This window comes from Octodon degus, unplaced genomic scaffold, assembly GCF_000260255.1.
Source record: "Octodon degus isolate 3935 unplaced genomic scaffold, OctDeg1.0 scaffold00169, whole genome shotgun sequence".
Taxonomy (NCBI): domain Eukaryota; kingdom Metazoa; phylum Chordata; class Mammalia; order Rodentia; family Octodontidae; genus Octodon; species Octodon degus.
Window position 1 is genome coordinate 2,069,587 of NW_004524745.1, and position 18,917 is coordinate 2,088,503.

Consider the following 18,917-nt stretch of genomic DNA (forward strand, 5'->3'; position numbering starts at 1 on the left):
ACTCCTGAACTCATGCCTGGTAACAAGCATTACCCTGATACCAAAACCAAGGCTCCAGTTAAAAAAAAAAAAATCCAATCTCTTTAAAGATCATAGACACAAAAAAATCCTCAATAAGGTACTGACAGACAGGGGCCGGGGATGTAGGTCAGTGGCATAAGTGCCTGCCTGGCAAACGCAAGGTCCCAAGTTTGAGCCCTAGTACTCCACCTCCCAAAAAAAGACACTGACAGACAATGCAGCAAATCATTTAAAAAAAAACAAAAAAAAAACACCATGACCAAATAGGATTCATCCCAGGGATTCAGGGATGAATGCAAGATATGCAAATCAATAAATGTAGTACACCACATTAATAGAACCAAGAATAAAAACCTCATGATCATCTCAATAGATACTGAAAAGGTATTTAGCACAGTCCAACATCCATTCATGATTAAAAAAAACCCATAGAAAATTAGAATAGATGGTCTTTATTTCAATGTGATAAAAGATGTCTATGACAAATCAGCAGCCAGCTTCATACTAAATAGTCAAAAACTGAAAGCTTTCCCTCTAAAATCAGGAATAAGACAAGGATGCACACTATCATTATTCCTGTTCAATATAGTTGTGAAAGTATTAGCCAGAGCAATTAAACAAGAGAAACAAATAAAAAGCATATGGATAGGAAGGGAAGAAGTTAAATTATTATTTGTAGACAATGAGATACTTTACATAGAAGACCTCAAAAACTCAACAAAAAAATTCTGAGAATTAATCAAATTCAGTAGCATAGCATGACATAAAATCAATATTCAAAAAACTAATAGCATTCCTGTAAACAAGTAACAAACTTACTGAGAGAAAAATTAGGGAAACAACATCTTTTACAACAGCATCAAGTAAAATGAAATACTTAGGAATCAATGTAACAAAAGAAATGAAAGATATTGTTTGCATTGAAAACTACAGTACTTTGAAAAAGGAGGGGATCAGGGAGATGGCTCAGTGGAATAAGCACTTCCCTGGCGAGCACAAGGGCCTGAGTTCAATCCCTAGTCTCACAAAAAAGAAAGAAAGAAAAAGGAGATGGAAAAGGGTATCAGAAAATGGAAAGATATCCCCTGTTCTTGGATATCTAAATTGGTTCCAAAGCAGAATCAATATAGTAAAAAAAAAAAAAAAAAAAAGACTATGCTTAGTGTAAAGACCATAGATTCAATTCACAGTACTGCCAAAAAATAAAAAAGTACCATTTTATTTTTTTTTTTATTTATTTACTTATTTAATGTATGTGGTACAGGGTCTCACTATACAGCTTGGACTTGTAGTGATCCTCCTGTTTTCAGCCTTCCCAGAGCTGGGATTAGAGAGGTGAGCCATCACACCAGGTCTCAGTGTCCAGCTCAGTGCACTCAGGGGCTGGGTCAGCACAGTATGTGGTGCCAGGGATCAAACCTGGTCCCAGCACTTGCGAAAGCAGGTGCTCAGTCTGCTGAGATATCCAGCACCACCATTTTAACTGTCTATCATTTTTACTCACCTCTCTCAGGCAAACCAAAACAGCATTCTATCCACAATGCCTCTCAGACTACATAATGAGATCCTGTACCTATATCTCTTTTTTTAATTCTAGTTCACTTAAAAATGACCCTACACTGGATGCAATGGTATCTTTTTTTTTTTTAACTTTCTTTTTTTTTTTTTTTCCAAAGTTTTATTGACAAACAGATAGCAATGAGACAGTTTCAAATCATATCGGAAGGACAGTTTCAACAAATAATACACTGCATATATTCTTCTTAGTGGTTAATTGCTGTACAAGATGCGGACTTGTGATCCTATTTACAAACACCATTAGAACAAATCATTCTATTCATTAAGAGAATGCAACTATATATCTATCCCAACCACTTTGAATACACAGATACAAAATGGACATTCATCGGTATACCCCATTTTTTCTAAGTTCCGTTATTGAATATTATAGGTGTGTAAACTCAGCAAAATATTTTAAAAGAGTCCAGTAGCCTATAATAGCATTGGGTCTTATATTTAACTGGCAATGTCAGAAATTATTGACCTGAGTCCTGCAATGGTATCTTAACATTGTCCTAGCACTCAGGAGGCTGAGGTAGGAAGATTGAGTTTGAGGGCAGCCTATGCTACAGAAGGAGTTTAAGACCAGCACAGACTACATAATGATACATTTTCTCAAAACAGCTGGCACTGCAGTGGCATCTGTCTCACTATGACATTTATGGAAGCCAAAGGGAGGACCCAAGGACCTGGAAGCTAGGAAATAGACTGGGTGATCCTTGAGGATTTGGTGTGAACTTCCCTCAGGAGGAGTGGATTTTACTGGATGCTTTCCAGGAGAATCTATACAGAGATGTAACACAGGACACTATTAGTAATCTGGCCTTTGTAGAAGACATCTGGTAGAGAGACTCTGGGAAAGGGTAGAAGGTGATCAGTGAGCAGAAACTATTTTTTGGTGGTACTGAGGAATGAAGCCTGGGCCCTTGTTCATGCAAAGCAAGAGCTCTACCGCTGAGCTGCATCCCCAGCCCAGTGGAAACTTTCTGTCAGATTCCAGATCTCAGTCTCGCCAAGAAAACTCTCGTTATAAAATCCTGTGAATACAGTGTATGTGGGGAAGTATCCATTGGTCATCCCTTCATAGATGGAGAGCTCATACTGAATGCAAACCATGTGAGCATGAGCATGAGAGGATGGAAAGAAGGCATGTCTTTCATAACACAAGCAATATGAAAATGCCTTCCTTTAAAACTTCTGAGGGAACTCACACTGAACTCACTGAAGATAAATCCTTTCACACCATAGATATAGACCTTACAATTCTAAGATATGTGGGTATGTGGCAAAGCCTTTTATTCTTCCAGTTCTTTTCAAATAAACACCAAAAAAAAAAAAAATCACACTGGAGAGAAACCTAATAAATTTAAGCATATGATAAGAATCTAAGTACTTTCAAAGCCTTTTAAATGCACAAAAGAACTTATATCAGAGAGAAACCCCATGAATATGAAGAATTTGAGAAAGCTTTCAACTGTTCCAGTACTTTTCAAAGACACAAAAGAACTCATACTAGAAGAAAATCATACAAGTGCAACAAGTGTGGTAAGACCTTAGGGAAGTTCAGTTCTTCTTGAACACATGGAAGGAGGCATACAAGGACAAACACATACTGTAAATATGAGGAATGTTGGAAAACTTTCTTTTCTCTCTCATCTTTTCAGGGCACATGATAATGCACACTGGAGATGGACTTAAAAATGCAAAGAATGTGTAAAAACATTTATTAGTTTTAGTGCATTTCAAATACATGAAGGACTCACACTGGAAAGAAGCCATATGAATGTAAGGAATACAGGAAAACCTTCACTTGTCTCAGTTCCTTTTAAAGACATGGAAAATCTCACACTGTGGAGAAGCCTTATGAGTGTAAGCATTGTGGTAAAACCTCTGTTATTCTTGTTATCTTCAGATTCATAAAAGGTCTGGAGAAAAGCCCTGGAGAGAAGCACTATCTGTATACAATGTGGTAAAGAATTTTGTAGTTCCAGATCCTTTCAGGTTCATAAAAGAACTCAAAAACACAGAAAGAAACTCTGTGAATGTGGGAAAGCCTTCAGTTATCAAAATTCATTTAAAAGATATGAGAGAGGTTGGCAAGATAGCTCAGAAGACTAAAAGTTCCTGGTTAGGCAAGCTTAAGCAAGCTCAGGGACCACCATTGGATCCCCAGAACCACATGCTATGCCAGCCTGGCCTCTAGGGCTGAATGAGTTGGCAGAGTCCTGGAGTGGTGGCCCACAACTGAAATCCCAGTGCTAGGGAGGATGAAAGCAGGAAGATCACCATGAGTCTAAGCTCTGTAGTGAGACGCTGCAACAACCAAATACGAGAGAGAGAGAGAGAGAGAGAGAGAGAGAGAGAGAGAGAGAGAGAGAGAGAATGAGAATGAATTTACATGGAGAGAGACCCTATGAATGTACAAAATGTGGTAAAAGCCTTTGGGGATTGCAATTCCCTTCAAATATACGAAAGAAATCATACTGGAAAAAAAACATGAATGTCAAAAATGTGTTGAAGTTTTAGTAGTTCCAATTCCTCTCAAAGACATAAAATAATCCATACTGGCAAGAAACACTATGTATGTCAAGAATGTGGAAAATTTTTCAGTTGTTCCAGTACCTTTCAAAAATGTGCAAGGACTCAAGCTGGAAAAAAATTTCTATATGTATATAAAGTGTGAGAAAGCCAGTCCAGTCAATCCAATAACTTTCAGTATAAGTACCGCGCGCTAACCGATTGTGCCACTGGAGCTCCAATCCAGTAACTTTCAAATACATCAAAGATCTCATTTTGAAGGAAAAACTGCCCAAATGTAATAATGGTGGGCAACTTTAATTTGTTACAATTCCTTTGAAAAGCATGTAAGAGCTTGTGTTGGAGAGGGGCCCATTGCAAGGAATGTGGGAATGGTTTTCATGTGCAGCTTTCTAGCATATTTGAGAATGCATATTAGTAAGAAACCCTTTCTTTTTTATTTTTTAAAAAATATTTTTGGTACCAGGAATCGAACTCATGACCTCACGCTTGCCAAGCAGGCACTGTGCCACTGAGCTATATCCCTGGCCCCAAGAAAACATACATTTATTTATTTATTTACTTACTTACTTACTTAGGCGGAACCAGAGATTGAACTCAGGCCCTTGCACTTGCCAGACAAGCACTTATTCTACTGAGCCATCTCCCCAACCCCTATTTATTTTTAAGAAATCCTTTAAATGCAGAGATTGGCAATGCCTTTTGTGTCCCTTTTCAGTTTGAAGCCATGAATGTGCAGCAGAGAAAATACACATAGAGGAATACAAGCAGTGCACATAAGGCTTCAGTTGGCTCACAACCTTACAGAAACGTATAAGAATGCCCCCTGGGGACTCATGTAACTCAGGGACACGAGGTTTGCCTGGTAATCCCAAGGTCCTCAGTTTGCTCCGTGTACCACCACTGGAAATAGAAAGGAGAGCTAGGGCTGGAAGGAGAAAAGGAGAGAACATAGAGTGTATACATTGGATTAAAAAATTGGAAATTTGAAAAGTAAAATTTTCCATTTTAACAATTACTTTGAAAAATATGACAACTCCAAATTTAGAGAAATATACAAATTGAAGCAATATGCAAAGCCTAGAGGCTGGGGAGATAGTTCAGTGGTGTAAGTGCCTATTTGGCAAGCACAATGTCCTGAGTTCAATTTCTGATACCTAAATAAATAAAAATGGCATATGCTTTAAAGAAAAATACCTGATCAAATTAATGTTCATAATGTCCCAGCAAATTCATGTCCTGAAGGAAATGGTTTAAAAGTTATCAACTAATTTTCTTTTCTTTCTTTCTTTTTTTAAAATATTTTTAGAGAAGGGTCTACAGGGTGTTAATGGTCTCACTACTAGATTGAACTTATAGTGACCTTTCTGTTTACAGCCTCCCAAGAGCTGGAATTATAGGTGCGCGCCACCATGCTAGTCTCAATTGCTATCTCAGCACACCCTGGGGGGCGGGCTGGGACCAGCACAGCAGGCCCAAGGATCCAACCCCAGCCCCTGCACCTGCTTGCAGGCACTTTAATCTGCTGAGCTATTTGGCTGGCCCTTAACTTTCTTTTATCAATGGCTCATTTTTAACGTAGGTATCAGAACTACAGATACCTATCATTTTTTTTTGTCCTCTTTTGTCTTTCTTTCTTTTTTCATTTTGGTTTTTTGAGACAAGGTTTCCTATACAATCCAGACTGGCCTTGAACTCACTATGTAACCCCAGATGTCCCTGAGCTCATAGCAATTCTCTTACCTCAGTCTCCCCACTGCTAGGATGACAGGTGTACATCACCACACCTAGCCATACTACTTCTTTCAACAAAGAATCAATTAGGTTAAATAATTCTGTAAGTACTCTTGAAGTAACTGTTAGTTTAATAAGTAGTACATTTTTTCTTTAGTCACTTAATACATAATTTTGTGTGTATGTGTGTGCATGTGCATGTATGTGTATGTGTAGTACTAGAGATTGAACCCAGGAAGCACTGAGTTTCATATCCAGCATTTAATATTTTTTTGAGTCAAGTCCTGACTAGGTTGCCTAAGTTGTCCTCTAACTTGCTCCTACCTTGGCTACCCCATTAGCTAGAATTAGAGATCTGTGCTGTGGTGACTGGCTTCCTCAATATAATTTTTACTTGTTCATTTTGAACTGTACGGTAACCACAAGTGAATTGAAATCCATTTTTAATATATAGGGAGGTTTAATTTTTTAACTATTTAAGTTTATTGGTACATTTTGGATAGACATAATGATCATATTCATCATAAGATAATTTTTATATAGTTGTTTGATTCTGTGGTTATTGGCCACTGAAAGTCAGTCTTTCTTTGTTGTTGTTGTTTTGTTTTGCAGTACCGGGGACTGAACTCAGGACCCTGCGCTAGCCAGGAAGGAGCTTATTCTACCAAGCTACCTCCCCAGCCCAGTCTTTCTTAATTGTTAGGACTTTCTTACTGGCCTCTTGTAGCAGATTCTGAAATATCCCTTGCCCAGTCTATATTTTCTGCCTTTTTCTTATGGAGAAAAACTATTTTTTTAAAAGAGTAGATGGAGAAGTTTATATCTTCTTGGCTAATAAAGAATTGGCATAAAATGAGCTTTTAAAAAAGATGACCCCAAATACTCATCTCCTGAGACTGACAGAACACATATACCAGTCAATTTGACCACCTCCATAAAGCTCAGCATTTCAAGATATGTCACAGAAGCTCTTCCACTCACCAAATATAGGCTGCTGTCACATCTCACACCCCAGTTTGCTGCCTTTCGGATCAGAAAGTTCCACTGCTTTGGGTGGACCTCCCAAAGCAAGACCCCCAGAAGGTTCTTGGGAGTTCAGTCTCTATGCACTCCCTCAGCAGTTTTGGCAAGGGGTAGAGTGTTAGTCCACATGGCTCAGAAGACCCTTGGCTTTAGACTTCTTCCCAATGCTGGCTGCCCTCCAGAGACTCTCCTCTCTTCCCACTCATTCTAGGACCTTAATACAGTCTTATTCCTGATCTTGGCTTTTTGGTGTGGAAAAACAAAACACAAAATAGAAACTTTCTGTTCATACCTGTCTCAGTTACTTTTCTCTTGTTGCTGGGACAAATATCTGACCCCCAAAATGAAGGAAGGAGAGGTTTATTTAGCTCATGGTCCATGGAAGTTTGAGTCCATACTCAGTTGGCTCCAAGGCAGAGAGCAACTGTTCATTGCGGTGGCAAAGAGTAAGAGAGCTAAAGCAAATGGGAAAAGTAGCAGCAACAATGGCAACAGAGAGCAAGTCTGTCTCCTTTATGTTTTATGATTTTTGGTTTGGGGTTTGCTTTTTTTTTTTTTTGTATTTTAGGTAAGTGTCTACAGGGTGTTCAGGGTCTCACTACTAGATTGGACTCATAGTGATCCGTCTGTTTTACAGCCTCCCAAGAACTGAGATTAGGCGCAAGCCACCATGCCCAGTATCAGTTGCCATCTCAGTGCACTCTAGGGGCAGGCCAGCATGGTAGGCCATGGGATTGAACCCCAGCCCCTGTACCTGCTTGCAGGCCCTTTAATCCGCTGAGCTATTTGGTCGGGTGTACCAGCAGCACCCACACCCACAATCCCAAATGATCATGAGTTAATCACCAACTCTAGAAGTTCATGCCATGACTGCATGAGGCTTTGGGAGGACAACTAGACACAAACCATAACAATATCTATTATTTTTCATCTTCTACTTAGTTGCAAGCCCAACACTTAAGAATTGGGCTGGGTGTAGCCAAGTGGCTCAGCATTTGCCTAGCATCTGAAAGGGGCTGGGTTCAATACCCAGCCCCTTTCAGCTTTTTTCTGCCTTTTTGTTTTGTTTTGTTTTTTTTGGTGGAACCGGGGATTGAACTCATGCCCTTGTGCTTGCCAGGCAAGCACTTATTCTACTGAGCTATCTCCCTGGTCCCTATCTTCTGCCTATCTTGCCTATCTAAAATATCAGGTGAGTCTCTGTCTCAAAAACCAAAATAACAACATACTGAAAAAAAAGGCCTAGAGGGCCAGCCAAATAGCTCCGTGAATAAAGCACCTGCTTAGGCAGACACTGCAGCCAGGGTTCGATCCCCCATGTGCTGTGCCAGCCCCACCCCTGGGGCATGCTGAGATGGTGATTGAGACTAGGGATAGTGGTGCGCCTATAATCTCAGTTCTTGGGAGCTGAACAGAGGCAGATCATTACAAGTCTGATCTATGTCGTAAGACCCTGTAGACCCTGTACTAAAATACAATAAATAAATAAATAAATAAATAAATAAATAAGGGCTAGGGTATAGTCTAGTGGTAGAGCATCTCTGAGTTTGTACCCTAGTACCACACACATATACACATGCACAGGCATGTCTGCATGCATGCGCATGCACACACACACACACACACACTGAACTAATCATAATATTTAAACTTTATATGAACAGGTTGTCTCCTAGGGCTCTTATTGCATTGCCTATTATTCCCCATCTCTCTCATCTCCAGTTGTGGGCTTCTTTAACATCTCTTGAACATACTGACCATCATTTTTTAAAAATCAGGGCCTTTGCTTTTGTTGTCTTCTTTGCTTTGAATACTCTTCCCTCAAATAATTACTTGACTACTCCCCACTTCACATAAATGTCCTTCTTCATTTAAATGTTTCCCCCATCGTTATTTCCGAGAAACAGTTCTCCAAAAGGTATTTGAAATATCTTACCAAGAAGTATCTTAAAAAAGAATAATCTTCGTGATTGGCTTCGTGTGGTTGCAGCTGACAAAGAGACTTGCAAACTCCAATACTTCCAGATTAGTCAAGAAGAAGGCAGATCAGAGTCTGAGGACTAGGTGATTGCTACTTTTGGGCTTTGCTTTTTCCTAAAACAAATAAAGTGTATGTGAGAAAGAAACACCCAGAAATGGGCTTTTAGTTTATTGGTGAATAAAAACATTGCATTCTTAAAAATAAATAAATAAATAAATAAATGTTCCCCCCACAAAGTTCCCCTCCTGGGAAGGAGTTATGTTCTCTCCTCCAACTCTGTCATTCTCTAGCCTCTTAGTCTATTCTATATTTCTTTATAGTACTTCTCACTGCCTGGCAATGTATTGTGTATTTATCACCTCTCTCCATGTATTGGTCAGATTTCCTATCTTGGGACTTAATATCCAACTCCCGGAACTTACAGAAGAAAAGGTTTCTTTTGGCTCACAGTTTCAGAGAGGTTAGTGCATACATGCCTGGCTGGCTCCCAGGCAAAACAGCAAGGAGGAAGAGCTGACAAGAAAACTGCTCAATCATAGCAGCAGGAAGGAGAGAGAGGTAAGAGAGGAGCTGGGGACACAAGTAGATCCTTCCAGATCACATATCTCTCTGGTGACCCACCTCCAACCAGGCCCCAGATCCTAACAGCCTTTTCAACTATGAACTCATCTATGGATTAATGCACTGGTGAGTATAGAGTTCCCACCATCCAATCATCTTCAAAGGCCCAAGTCTGAGGCTGGGTAGGTAGGTCAATGGTAAACCAAGGGAATGTGTTCAATCTCCAGTTTTTTTTGTTTTTTTTGTTTTTTTTTTTTTTTTAAAGGCAAAAGTCTCACTTCTGAATGTGAGACTTTGGGGACAATTTAGACCAAAACCATAATATAATGCACTAGAACTCGTGCTCTTTTAGGAAAGATATTTTGTGGTTTTCTTCATGGCCCTCTCTGCCTAGAACACCTCTTCAAGGCCCTCTTGTGCCTAGAACACCACCTGACACATAAAAAGACTCAGTGAATGTTTATGAATTGACTGAATAACTGAATGTTTCTGTTATGCAAATGCCCCTGAAACAGGGAATCACATGACATGTCTACATTCTTGGGATGGAGAACAGGAAATAAATGTGGCGAGAACAAATTAATATATTAATAAATGATCCTTCCAGGGAGACAGCTCAGCTGGTTAAGCACCATGTGACAAGAACAAGGTCCTGAGTGTGACCCCTGGTAAATAAATAAATAAATAAATAATCCTATAAGATCTTAGCATAGGATTAGGTATACACACTATCTTACACTTCCTTTTTTTTTTTTTTAATGAATTTAGAACAGGATGTACAGGGTCTCACTACATAGATCTGACTTGTAGTGATCCTCCTGTTTTCAGCCTCCCAAGTGCTGGTATTACAGGTGCATGCCACCACACCCAGTCTCAATCACCACTGTCTCAGCCCACCCAGGGGCGGAGCCAGCACAGCAAACTGGGGATCGAACCCCAGCCACTGCGCTCTGCTGAAGCAGGTTCTTTAGTCCACTGAGCTATCTGGATGGCCCTCTTACACTTCTAGAAGGCTTGTTTGGAAGATGTGAATTTGTTCTAAAGTGATAGATATATGAGGTACCCATGAGAACAAAAAGGCAGACTTCACATTTGCTTCTGTACCACCACTTCACCTGCAAGAAACAGAGTGAATTCAGGAAACTGTGCCTGCCACACCTGCCCAAGTAGTAAGACAAAAAAATCTATAAACACCAACATCCTGTGTCTGCATCTGGTGTCACAACTTCCCACTACACTTCATATAATTCACCTTCTTTACCTCACAGTCGCTGTCAAGCTGCAACTTTGCTGCCACCCACTTCCACAAGTGACCTTTGGGTCTTTTGCCAGATAAAGCACCGTGCCCAGTGTGGTCCTTAGGTTTCTCCTAATGATTTAACTTCTAGAAGTTTATGCTATCAGGCTTTTCAGGTTCCTGTCTTGTTTTTTATTGTGTCACTGATACATTTTTCAGGACTGTGCCCAACTCCATTTTCCCCATAAGCCCTGAGGGATTTTGCAGAGCTTGGTGATTTTTAGGTGCACACATATCACCTTACAACAGAACTGACTATAATTGGGTCCAGCTAACTTTACAATACCCTCCACCAGATAGAAAAAAGCCTTAGGAAAGGGACTATGTTTTATTCATTTGTGACTGCCTCAAACCCCTCATGACAGCAGCTTGGCAAGTAACGGATGCTTACAAGATGTGTGTTGCTTTCCAGGATTCTTTCAGGATAGCCCTATTAGCACCTTGGAACATCCTATCAAAATAAGCTTGAGTGGGCTGGGGAGATGGCTCAGTAGAATAAGTGCTTGCCTACAAGGGCAACAGCCTGAGTTCAATCCTCAGTTCCGCAAAAACAAAACAAAACAAAACAAAATAAGCTTGAGGGCTGGGGAGATGGCTCAGTGGAATAAGCGCTTCCCTGGCAAGTGCAAGGGCCTGAGTTCAATCCTCGGTTCCGCAAAAATAAATAAATAAATAAATAAATAAATAAATAAGCAAGCTTGAGACAGGCTGGAGAAAAGACTCTGGAAAAAAACCTGTCCAGGGAAGGGCTTGGCCTGCTCAGAGCTTCCAAGACCCACCATTGAGGACAGTTAACATATCTGAGCTGACTGGAGCAACTCTTCCCCACAGGTCCCCACCCCAGTGGTGGACAGTCCCCAGAAAGTTCAAGCAAGGGCAACACAGAGTTCTTCAACAACATACATAGCACCCTATGGATGTGACACTTCGCTACCAGAAAGTCTCTCATAAGATATATTAATATCACAAAAGTTAATGGACCAGAAAGGGGAAAAATTAACATAAATTACCTACTGCTGCCTTCCATGGCAACATAAGAACAAGTTCACCGTGGTGCCTGAGGAAAATCGGGCCTTGGGAAGCAGCAATCTTAATGGGCTAACACAGCACCTCAGACTCTCACTGGAAAACAATAACTTCCCAATCATCTGGGCTCGGTAGCAAATTATACAGAGCAAGTGGGGTGAGGAGACTGGATTCACTGATGCTGCTTTCTGGTGGGTCCTTTGTCCAGTGAGGGGAGATGGTAACTTCTCTGACTGGATGCTAAGAGGCACCTCTGCTTCTCCTGGGCTCCCTCCCAGCTCCTTGAGTCTGGTAGTGAGACAAGCATGTTCACTGAAAACGACCTCCAAGGCCTTTCTGGATGCAAAAGACATACATATCTCCCTACCACTCCTCATCACTTCCCTTTATTCCCTTCAGACAGGGGTTGGATGGGCCACAGTGAGTCTGCAAGAGAGAGAATGGTTTCCATGTGGAGGGGCTGGAGAAGGTGAGCTGTAAGGAGGTAGAAAGTTGGGTATAACCGAGGCAGTCCCTGGCATTAGAGAAGATGGGCAGTGGCTGACAGATGCCTATTCACAAAAGTGACCAGGGGCTTAAAGGAACAGTGTTAGGACATACCTATCAGTTTGTCATAGTTTGTATCCAGATGTCCCCTAAAGCCTCATGTGCTCATTGATGAGGACAGCGCCTGTTGAGAGGTGGCAGCAGGACAAAGGCTCGGTTGGCCTAAACACTCTGGCTCCAGAAGATGGTCTGCAAATTGAGTTTGTAGGGAGAGTTAGACTTTTAATCCCAAATTATCTTTGTTTTAAAATTACAATATGTATTAAGGCTTCCTAGAGGAACAGCATCAATTTAAATATGCATAGACAAAGGGAGGTAGTAAATACGTTTATAAGATCAGAGGTCAAAGTGGCAACTGTGAGATCAGAGATGGAAAAATCCGAAATGGCCATCTGTGCACTGACCAGCTGAGGATCCAAGTGCACTCAAAGGTCAAAGGCCTGGAAGCTCAGTCACAAGTGCAAATCTGCGCTGGAAGGCTGAAGAAACTAGAGATCAATGTCCAAAGGCAATGACATAGCTAGATCTAAGAAACAAGCCAAACATCCATCAACCAAGGAATGGATTTTTTTTAAATGGTCTTTTTATACAATGGAGTACTACTCAGCCATAAAGAAGGATAAACTGGAGACTTTTATAAGCAAATAGATGCAACTTGAGACCACACTCATAAGTGAAATAAACCAGACAGACATGTGTAAACATCATATTGTCTCCCTGGTATGAGAAGCTGAAAGAATAAATAAGTTCTAAAATGTACAAAAGATTTTTTTGTTTGTTTGTTTGTTTTTGGTACTGGGGATTGAACTCAGGACCTTGCACTTACCAGTCAGGCACTTATGTCATACAATGGATATTTTAAAATGAGAAGAAACTGTTTAAAAGGAAGGAAAAACTGGGATGGGAAAAGAAAAAAAGAAGGAAGGGAAAAAAACAGTTAAGGAAGTTATACTACTAATTTTTCTTAGTTCATTGAAAAGAAAGGTTTGTGCTAATATCATTTGGACAATTGAATGCTGATATCTTGTACATGGAGTAACTAAGTTAAAGATAACAATACACAACATATTAACCATTGTTACCCTCCTATTATCTTGCTTTAAAAATGTTTGTCTTGGGCTGGTGAGATGGCTCAGTGGTCTAAAGCACCTACTTAGAACAAGCTTAGCAAAGCACAGGGACCACGGTTCAATCCCCCAGCACCACATGCCAGCCAGCCCCGCCCCCTGGTGGGCTGAGCTGGCCACACACACACACACACACACACACACAAATAAATAAATTTTAAAAAAATGTTTGTCTTTAAAAAAAGGCAATGGCAAAGACTGGGGCTCTTCAAAAACAAAACAAAACCAACAAACACAAATGCATAGCCGGGATAGCTTTCTTTTTCTTTCCTTTTGTATCCTGTGCAGGCTATTGGTTAGTGCCACCAACATCTGGGGTGGGTCTTCCTCCCTAGTTTGCTGACCTACATGCCAATCATTCACAGACACACAGAAGTTTACTAATCTGCTAGACAATTATTCGAGTCAATTTATCACAATGAATGATAACAAAGTATAGTTCATATAACATAGTAGTTACCATTTTTAAATGTGTAATTTGGTGGTTTTCTTAATATACATAATATTTCTTCACAATGTTGTACAACCATTATAACTATCTAATTCCAAAACCTCTTTAATACCCTAGAGAGAAACCCTGCATTTGTTGGCCGTGGCCCCTCTTTTCCTAATTCCTTCAGCCCTGCCATCCACTAATACACTTTTGGTCTCTATGGATTTGCCTATAATGGAAGCACATCCTGTGTGGTCTTTTGTACGCAACTTCTTGCATTTGGTATAACTTTTTCCAGTGTCATCTACACTGTAGAATAAATTCTTTCATTCCTGTTGGTTCCCAGTTCTGGTAGTTTTGTGCTTCATGGAAACTGATCTATATTCTTAGACCTCAGTTCTACAATGGGTCCAAGAAAATTTACTGACTTTTAGTCTAGTCAACTTTTTTCTTACTTAGAAAAAGTTGTTTTGATAACAAGTATGCTGAATCTATAGATCAGTTGGGAGAGTACTGCTGTCTTAACAATATTGTCTTCCATGAACATAGGATGTCTTTCCATTTACTTAATTTTCATTAATCATTTTTAATTTTGTTTTTGTGCTATTTTTCAGCATACCTTTGTGCCATTCTTGCGTTGTTCTGCCTCAGCTGCTGCAGTGTTGGAGGGTTAAGATGTGGGAAGGAGTGGAAAGGTGGTCACTATCATTATTTCTCAGCTAGGGGCAAGGCCAAGACTCCTCTGCAATGACCCATACCAGTGCCAGACAGTTACCAAAGGGTCTTTCTGCTGAGGGATTGGGCAGCATGCATTTGGCTCCATCCTTCTCGAGGTCACTCTGACTCTCAATTCTTGAATGCTAAGCTGGGAACCTCTCAGGTTCACTAATCCACTAACCATCTTCTTTTGAGGTCAGCCTTGGAGCAGCAGCCCCAGTAACTCTGAAGTCTGGGCCCCAATTCCTCTTTGTCCTGCCAGGAAGGACAAGGTGCCTTCTTTAGGAATGTGAGTGGTAGAGAGGGCTAGAACCATGTGAATTATACTTCCAAGCCTTTCCCTAATCACATCAAAGCCCTTCACAAGGAGTCTTGTGGCCTAACTGGAGTTTCATAATTACAAATTATTTCTAGCAGAAATGCTGACTGTGGGAGAGCAGGTTAGAGCAAATTTGATTCATATTAAAGCCATGGTCAGATCATCATGAACCCTCAGGGTATTTATTTTTCCATCAGTTCCTCCCCAGTTTCCCCACCTCCCTCTTTGGCCTGGCGAAGCTGGAGACTCGCCTAATACAAATAACTGCATTAAAATAAAATCATGTAAAAGCTCAGGGGACCGTGCCTGAGTAATGGAGAAGATAATAAGCTTGGACAACCACCCCAGCCCTCTCTTCTTACTCCCTCAAGGCAGGAGAAGGTTCACAACTGATTTGGGATCACTTCTAACAGTAAATAGGAGGGAAACTAGAGCTTAAGTGGTTTAAGGGGAAAAAGATGTAATAATGTAACAGATTGTTATCACTCTGCCGATCCTCCCTCAGTCCCTTATCTCTGAAGTAATTTCCACTTTCTAAATTACGATCAGAGGAGCTGTGGGTATTTAACAGAACAAAGACAAAGCCAGGAGAAATAAACAAAAACCACAGGGAAGCCTTCCTTCACTCATTCACTCATTCATTCATTCACTCATTCATCAAACGTCTGAGGCCCTGTCCCCAGTGCTTTGCTGCTGCAGGAGATAGAGGTTGGGTTAAGTCTGCATAACTTCCTGTCCCCTAGTCACTCTTAGTCTAAGGAGGCAGCCATAAGCCACATTTCCTGCAAATTTGTTGCTTCTAAGAACTTGTCACATAAGACTTCCTGGCTTAGGTTAGATTGGAGCAGGGTAGGAGAGGGATGATTATCTCTTTTTTGTCTCTAGGAGCTGCTTTTGTGTGTGTGTGTGTGTGTGTGTGTGTGTGTGTGTGTGTGTGTGTAACCAGGGATTGAACTCAGGCCCTCGTGCTTGCCAGGGAAGCACTTATTCTACTGAGCCATTTCCCCAGCCCAGAGCTGCTAATTTACCATTTTAGTTTTATGGTGCTGGGGATAGAACCCAGACCTTGTGCATGAAAGGTAAGCAGTCTACCACTGAGCCACATTCCCAGCTCCTTTTTCATTTTTAAAAATCCTCAGCACAATGGTACACATCTGTAATCCCAGCTACTCGGAAGGCTGAGGTAAAAGGATCATAAATTCAAGGTCAACCTTGGCAACTTATCAAGATCTTGCTTCAGAAATTAAAAATTGACTGGTATATAGCTCAGTAGTAGTGCTCGCCTAGCACGCACAAGGCACTGAACCACACACACACACACAAAGTTGGGTGTGGTGGTGCACTCCTCTAATCCCAGGACTCAGGAGGCTGAAGCAAGAGGATCACCAGGAGTTTGAGGTCAGCCACGACTACACAGTGAGTTCAAAGCTGATCTAGACTACATAGTGAGACTCTGCCTCAAAAAATAAGATAAACATCTGGGCATGGTGGCACACTTCTGTAATCCTAGCACTTGAGAGGCTGAGGCAGGAAGATCCCAGTGAGTTTGAAGCCAATCTGGGCTACATGGTGAGTACAAGGCCAGCCTGAACTACATCATAAGACCTTGCCTCAAAAACAAACAAGGAGGCAAAACAAAACAAAACAAAAACATAAGGAGAAAGGAAGAGGAACATCATTTTAGGAGTACTCTTCCACTTTTCCAGTAGCTTTGGAAAAGTAATTAATACTCATGGTCTCAGAGGTACAGGGAGCACTGGTCTTGCCCCAGCCACAGATCAGGCAAGGGCAGCTTTTCCTTGGTACCACAAAAACCTATGGCTTTGTTTTTTCCCACTGAGTACAGGAGATTGGACACAGGGCCTCATGCACACTAGAGAGATGCTCTGAGCCACATCCTCAGCCTTTCTGTGGCCTTTTATCATCGGACACAGTGGTCATGTCTTTTGCTCCTCCCTCACCTGGGTTTGGGAGACAGTCACACCTCAGATCTTTTCTCAGTATGAAACGGATTGCTTTACTTCCAGGGCTTAATTGTCCGCACCAGCTAAAAGCTCTGCCAGTAATGAAAATACATCCCTTCTTTTTATAAAAAAAAGAGGATAATAACTCAGCCAGCTCTCGCTTACATTTTATTGAACATTAGCCTCGCTTGTTTCCAAGGACATCTCTGATGTGGAGCACCGAAGACTACTGAGTAGCTGCCAAGAAAATATCTAGGGGACACTGGGCCAAAGGGTGCCCAAAGCTGTCCTCCCTACCTCGGCAGTCTGTAGCTTTCCAAAATGTCAGATGCTCCTCTCCAAGGAGTGGGAGGATGTGACTACTCACATTTTAAATTCTAGGCTGGGGGAGCAGCTCAGTGGTAGGGTGCCGCCCCAGCACTACTACCAACAGCAGAAAAACAAGCCAAACTAAAATGCCTCTGTTTCTCATGGAAGATGAATGACTATAGAACTAGGGCCTCACAGTTTTCAAAGGACTTGCAGATACTCTCCTGGTTCATCCTCGAAGCCTCCCTGAGCAGCTAGCAGGACAATGTCATTGTGTCATTGTTACAGCTATTGAACCTGAGATTTAAGAAAGGAAAAGTGACTTATGGTTATGGTGCAGATGCGGAGTGTTCTCCCAAAGCCTCGTGTGCTCAGAGGTGGGACTTCTGCAAGATGACTGGATCATGGGAATATTACACGCATCAGCAGATTAATACACTAAAGGGTTCATGGCTGAATGTGCTGTTAGGAGGTGGGCCTGGTTGGCAGAGGTGCGTCCCTGGAGGCATGACCTGACCTGCAAGGCTATACCTCCTTCCCAGGTGCCTCCCCTCTCTTGGTGGCCATGTCCAAGACGCTATGACATGCACAACCGTCCTCTTCACCAGGCCCTACCCCTAACACAGTGCTGTTCCTGAGTCTGAGCCTGCCTACCATGGACTGGAACTTCTACAACTGTGTGCCTAAGTAAACCTCTTTTCCTTTAAATTGTGAGTGATGGGTATTGTGCCTCAATATGAAAGAGTGACCAGTGTGAGGTAAAGTTGGGTCTAATGAGGACTGGGCAGTTTTAGTTTCTGGTACAAGTGGGATTTAAACAGTTCTAAATATTGCATCCAAAGATTCTAAAATGAATTCTGTATTCCCTCAGTTCCATCTCCAAATCCCTCTTAATTTTTTTATTTTTATTTGTTTTGGTCCTGTGATACTAGAGATTGAACTCAGGGCCTTATACTTTCTATGTGAGTGCTCTGCCACTGAGATACTTCCCAAGTCTTTTTTATTTTACTTTTTTACTTCCTTCCTTTCTTCCTTCTATCTGTCCTTTCTTCCTTCCTTCCTTCCTTCCTTTCATCTTTCCTTCCTTCTTTCCTTCCTTCCTACCTATCCACCTACCTACCTAACTACAGAGAATCTTGCTATGTAATCCAGGCTAGCTTTGAACTCACTGTGTAGCCCTGGTTGGTCTTGAACTCACAGGCAATCCTCTTGCCTCAGCCTTCTGAGTACTGGGATTACAGGTATGCACCACCATATCCAGCTTTATTTTTATTTTGAAACAAGATCTCATGATTTGCCCTGGTTGGCCTCAAACTTTGATAATCCTGGCTTAACCTCCCAAGTAGATAATAGGCATGAGCAGCCCATATCCAGCCTGATTTCTCTCAGATACTGAAAGCACTAGGTCTTCAGTGAAGTTCTAGAGAAGATAAGACTCTCCTGTCCAACTCTAAACCAGTTTTAATAATTTCTTTCTCTTTTCTAATTGTCAACCTAGGAATGGGTATGTTAAAATTTTTTCTTATTCTATGAGATAGAAAAGGAAATTTGTGCATGGTTATGGGAAAAGTTGACTCATTTTGAAAAGAGTTGGTACTCTTCCTTTCTGCTACTGATACTGTATGAAAGTGAAGAAGATGTAGAGGACTAGAATTTTGGTTGCTATTTTGGTATCTGGAAGGAAACCAGCCCAAGAAGATGGCTGAACAGAAAGGACATAGTTTGGCCCTTGATAGGAGGGTTAACTCAACCTGCCAAATT